This window comes from Etheostoma spectabile, chromosome 2, assembly GCF_008692095.1.
Source record: "Etheostoma spectabile isolate EspeVRDwgs_2016 chromosome 2, UIUC_Espe_1.0, whole genome shotgun sequence".
NCBI lineage: Eukaryota > Metazoa > Chordata > Actinopteri > Perciformes > Percidae > Etheostoma > Etheostoma spectabile.
The window spans coordinates 19263654-19269018 of record NC_045734.1 but is presented as its reverse complement, the minus strand read 5'-3'; the positions used below and the strand labels follow the sequence as shown (position 1 = coordinate 19269018).

The window sequence follows — 5365 nt, the reverse complement described above, 5'->3', positions numbered from 1 at the left end:
TTTTTGAGCTTTAGAGAGCTGGAAGGCCGACAGATCATTCAGAATCAATACATTGACAGTAACCGACACTGTAACATTAATCAAGGCGGAAATTTTGGATGCAATATTGTTCCAAAACTGACCAACAGGGGAACACTCCCAGAACACATGAAGATATGTACCTTGAGCTTTTATTGAGCAGAAAGTGCATAAAGGGCTGTTAATTATTGTCATGTGGTGCATTTTCACGGTGGTGAGATATGTCTTATGAATGAAATTGCAGTAAATCTGCTGATGGTTTGGATTGCGAGACACTTTTGGGATGCTAGACCATACATTATGCCAGTCAACACTCAGTCCTGGGCAATCACGTGTCCAGATCCTCTCAGTATGAAGTTCAGAACGGCCAGATATCACCAAGAACTCATCAAGCCTGGATGCAATACTACAGTTTTTAGGCTGCACAGTAAATAGCTTCCAAGTAGGATGATGCCATGGGACCTTTAAGATTTGAAAGCAATTAACAAGAATGTATTTGTGCCTTATTTAAGGGTTTATCTCTCAGTTTGTGGATTGAGTTGTAATCTGTGCACTGGACTTCAATTATCAAACAAAAGGAGTGAGAGTGGGAGAGTCACAGCAGGTGAGCAGACAGAGGCTGAAAGATGTTATGCTTTTAGATTTCATCATCAAACAAAAGATTTATAGAATATTTTACACAACTGCTCAGAAAGATTTTTTGAAACCACCTACTGTTCTTTTTTCAGCTAAAGTCTAAGCTGGTTTATTGTTTTACTTCCAAATGCTGCCTTGCCTTTATACTGTAGCTTGGCGCAAGACTTACCCATTTTTGAATCGTGAAACGCTTTATTCATGTGATCATGAGTGTGGCATGCAATAGTTTTCCCTTTTCCAGAGCATGGAGACAGCTTTGCATGGACAGTGACACATTTAATAAAATAGGGATTCAATGAACAATTAGGTTTATATGGTTTATCTAATCTATCCCATGAGATATACTGGATAATTTATTGTGATTGCTACAGTGCACCCATCAGAGAGCACATAGTCACCAAATTAGGTAAAACAAAACTCATTTTAAGTAAAAATACAAGATGCAATAATCAGCAGTGAGACAGTTAAAATTCCAAAACAGTGCTATAAATCCAAAAGAAGCCAAAGAAAGTCCCTTGAAAGAAGTAATAATGAGGACAAAGCCTTTTTACATTGATTAAAGTCCACTTGATCAGGGTGTTGGGACCGCTCATGGCATCGTAACCCCAAGATTGAAAAACTCTAACTCCAAATCCAATTAGAGGACTTACAGTGTAGTGCACCCTGGCTTTCCAGCTACTATGTCCCATTTCATCTCAGCCAGTGTGTCTGTGATTCTTCCCGTCAAATGTGCCATGTGATGCGGCTTTCAAGTGTTTTATCCTTGGGCTAGTTTTGAATCTGGACAAGATGTGCCCGAGTGTTATTTCTTAGTAAAAAAATGGCATCTTGCTTTCTCAGCTAGCCTGTGCAAAGTGGCTGGGGTAGTTCGAGTACACAGGGACCACTGATTATGAGCTGAATATTCATCGTCGTATTGCCAAATTTTTTTCGACACTGCTTCCTTTCTCCCTTGGCGCAGCATGCTATTTTGCTCTGGTAATTGATGTCTCCTCTGCCAGCTTCCTCTTTTCTCATGGTGTTTCTTCTTCCAGGCAGGTTTTGGCCTGAGCCAAGATCCTCCTCTATGACCTCGCTCTACAATTATGGCAGTTTAAGTGTTAAGCTAGTGTTTATTAACTGCTTTTGTGTGCTTGTTTTCCACCCAGTTTGAGTAGCTTTCACAGTTTGGCCAATCCAGTGGCTTCCTGGTGTACAGCATAAAGTAAATATGCCAGGGCTATTTTGATAGAAATTGAAAAAATCCCTTTGGAAGCTTTGGATGTTGTTTCTTTTGAACAAGTAAATGAGTAAAAAGGGAACAAGTTTGATAGATTTTTCTGTTTTCTGTTTTTTTCTTTCAACAAAGGAAAATATTCCAGCTGAATATGACAGCCACAGTTTAGCTTCAATAAAATAGCATTATTTTAGGCTTGTAGAGCCAAACACAAGTCCAGTACTATCCCTTTTCTCTTAATTAAGTGTTGAGGTAAAGCAAAGACACATGGATGCTTCCTGCTGCAGTCACCTTCAGAATGTGCAGACAGCGCCTGGAACAGCATAGAGCCATGAAGAGCATATGAGATTGGACTAAGGGAAAGCAAACACAATATTTAGCCCTTAGGGAGCAGTAGTTCACGCCTGCACATGTGCTCACTGTAAGAATGTATAGCTCCCTAAGGGAAAGTTCCTGTTAATTGTAACGTGTTATCCTAATAGCTTTGGCCATAATTTTGCTATGTACTCAAAAAGTAGTTTTAAAAAATATCAATTGCACAGTTAGACAGGTTTAGTCTAACAAGCCAAACCAAGAGTTTAGTCGGATTATCTAAACAACACACTTTATTAGGAGGTAAAAATTGAAGTGGGTGCACCTGAAATGCTGATAATCCTTCATTATACAGTGAAGCTGTTTGTCTGAAACCAACAATGTCCCTTGCCCTTTCTGACTTTTTTTTTTTTTAGCCATGTCACCATGATCCTTAATCTCAGCAATTAACTTTGTCCTCAGAATATCATTACTTTAAGTTGTAATGAATTAGAATTTTTCCAAACTACATAAAAGGACAGAGAGATAACATGCTTTAAAAGGTGAAAGAAACCGATGTGAGCTCCACTATTACAGCAAATAAAAGATGCTGGCACAGGGAGGGGAGGAAAGAAAGAAACAGACTTTTCAGTTTTCTAATGTTCCCACCCGTTTAGCACAGAGTGGTATCAGTGCCAAGGCATTCAGCCCCTTGGTGGTTTCACAGCCCTCAGTTTGGACCATCTGTCTCCTGTGCTTGCTGACTTTTCAAAATTCTGCACATTCAGGTCAGTGACAGCAAGCAGTTGTGCTCCCAACTCATGTGACCCTGATAACATGACCCCTCTTTCTTGATTGTATTTCCTGCATGAAATCAGGACAAGCTCCAGTTGGCTATTTTCCTATTATAAAAAAGTGTACTGTTCAATCTACTGTTGCCAATTCTCAATTTACTGGTAATTCTTGATCTTTTCGGTCAGCCCCACTGTTTCTCACTCCTACTTTTTTTTGTATTGCATGCAAGTGTCCCTTTTGTCCACTATCCCAAGAGTGTTGCCACTCTTTGGAAATTTCTTTCCATGCCATCCCTTTCCCCTCTGAGTTTGACAGTTTAATATTCAGCTCTACATCAAACACAAAGTGAAAGCGTCCAACGGGCTTTATAGTGAAGTCAGCCTGTACCATGTTCGATAGAGTACAGAGGTGGGTTTCCATTGTTCTAGACTTTTTCACTTGTGCATGTGACAATAAATACTTTGACTTGACTAAGTACCCTTAATCTATATAAATAATATTTCTGCTAGGATGATTAGAATAAGGATTTAGAAATAGTTTTGTTGTTTTTACACACAAATTGTATTTCATTATCTTAATTGATTTATGCACTAACTTTGGTTTGTCTGTAGGAGTAGCTTCCTGTTGAAAAACAAGGGACAGAAGCCCCTCGCGGATAGTTCATTGTTGAAGTTGAAGTTGATTCAGTTCAGGTACAGTCTGCTGAAAGTTCAGCCTACTGTAATAGCCCAGCCAAACTTAGTCAGACTTATGGATTTCCTTTTTTTTCTTTTGAAAAGTTTATTTTACTTTTTCAAATTTATTCTTGTATTTTTGTTTACCCACGAAAACCAGCCAGAACTACTTGTGTGAAGATTACTCCAAACTCTGAGTGTTGTCCTTCCACCACTTAACCAATCCATACAAATGCGCTGACCAAAAACCACTATATCAGACCTGTGTTGCTTGACATTTTAACACAAAAAAACATACAAAAGCATGAAAACATGCAAACACACACCTCATCATGCAATCATCATTATCATCATCGAAGTGCATGCATATCTGAATCTTCCACATGTATTCTCAGCTGCACTACAGTGTTATGCACTACACTGCAGATACACATTTTCAGAAGAAAAACTGTTAGTTCTCGCTTCTCTTTATTCTTTCTCTCTCTGTCCCGCTTCAATCAGTAAACACAGTGATTTATTTCACATCTCACAGCACACTGATCTATTCTCAGGACAACTGTTTTTACAACCAATCAGTTAAAAATGGAACAATCATGACCAAAGATGTGTTTGTTTGGTGCTTGTTAGCAACATCTCATATGAAATTGATTCCCTTTTTGTCCTTAAATTTTTTCAAGTAACTAAAGCAGGAGACCCACTTCTGTCTGTCTGATTGCACCCCTGGGTCTTACTCGGTTTTTGTATGTTTTCTCCATTACTTTTTAAATACTTTTAAGACACTGTCTAAACTAATACGACAATATAATACTACTATTTGTGTTTTTGAATTAATAACAGTTTTGGGGTTGGACTTAATAGCATAAACAGCTTTAAGATCACTAACACTATAACAAAATGTAGGCTCAAAAATGAGGGTGAGAGCCAAACCTAACTGACAATACAGACTCAAAAAATCATTGTCAGCTTGGCTGATAGGCTTGCAGAAATTGCACAGACATTATTATTTTATCCATCCTTTGTAGTTGTAGCAGGAAAAGCAGAGGCATTTTTCAATTCTGTGTGTATCTTGGTTAAATCCTCAAAGATCTTTGGTTTGCTCCAGCCTTAAATTCAAAGAGTAGGGGGTTAGGGGGTCTATATCTGAATAAAAAATAGCTAATAAGTTGCTTCAGTGTAATGTAAAATTCACAAACACACACACACATACAAACACAATCACACAAACACATACACACACACACATACAGTGTCATCAGATCATGTTACAGTAAGTCAAATTAATTCCTGTAATTAATCACTCTTAAATAAGCAAACACAGAGCAGAGAGGCCATTAGATCCATTGGGAAACATTTAAAAACCACAACTGTCACCATTAATGAGGCAGCCTGACAAACACACAAAGCCCTGGGCACTGCGCTGCCAAGAGCTCGTCCTCGTAGAATGGAGATGAATCTGCTGTATTCACAAACGTGTCCGTTTGCAGGCAGGGAGGATCACAAGGCTTTTTTGTTAGTTTGCTGTGGCTTTAAACATTTAATGAGAAACATTTCTCAATAATAATGAAACGTATTTTCTCAACTGAGATCAGTCAGCATTTATAATTCTTTAGAGACAAGAAGAATGAGTCAAATTATTAGTATTCATGATAGATTGAATGTGATTTTGTTGCATGCTTTTGTGTGCTTGTGTGTGTATTTGTGTAAGTATGTGTGTGTGTGTGTGTGTGTGTGTGTG

General features: G+C 38.3%; 1 protein-coding gene across 1 annotated transcript in view; it reads right to left on the bottom strand.

The window, feature by feature from the left end:
* Positions 1 to 5365, bottom strand: part of LOC116670583 (voltage-dependent calcium channel gamma-5 subunit) — a 39589-nt gene that overhangs the window by 13231 nt on the left and 20993 nt on the right. Inside the window, exons 7-8 of the mRNA XM_032501163.1 lie at positions 4409 to 4413; positions 2999 to 3007 (exon numbers count right to left, since the gene is read on the bottom strand). The gene's annotated coding sequence lies outside the window, so the exon portion shown is untranslated. The remainder of the gene's footprint in view (positions 1 to 2998; positions 3008 to 4408; positions 4414 to 5365) is intronic.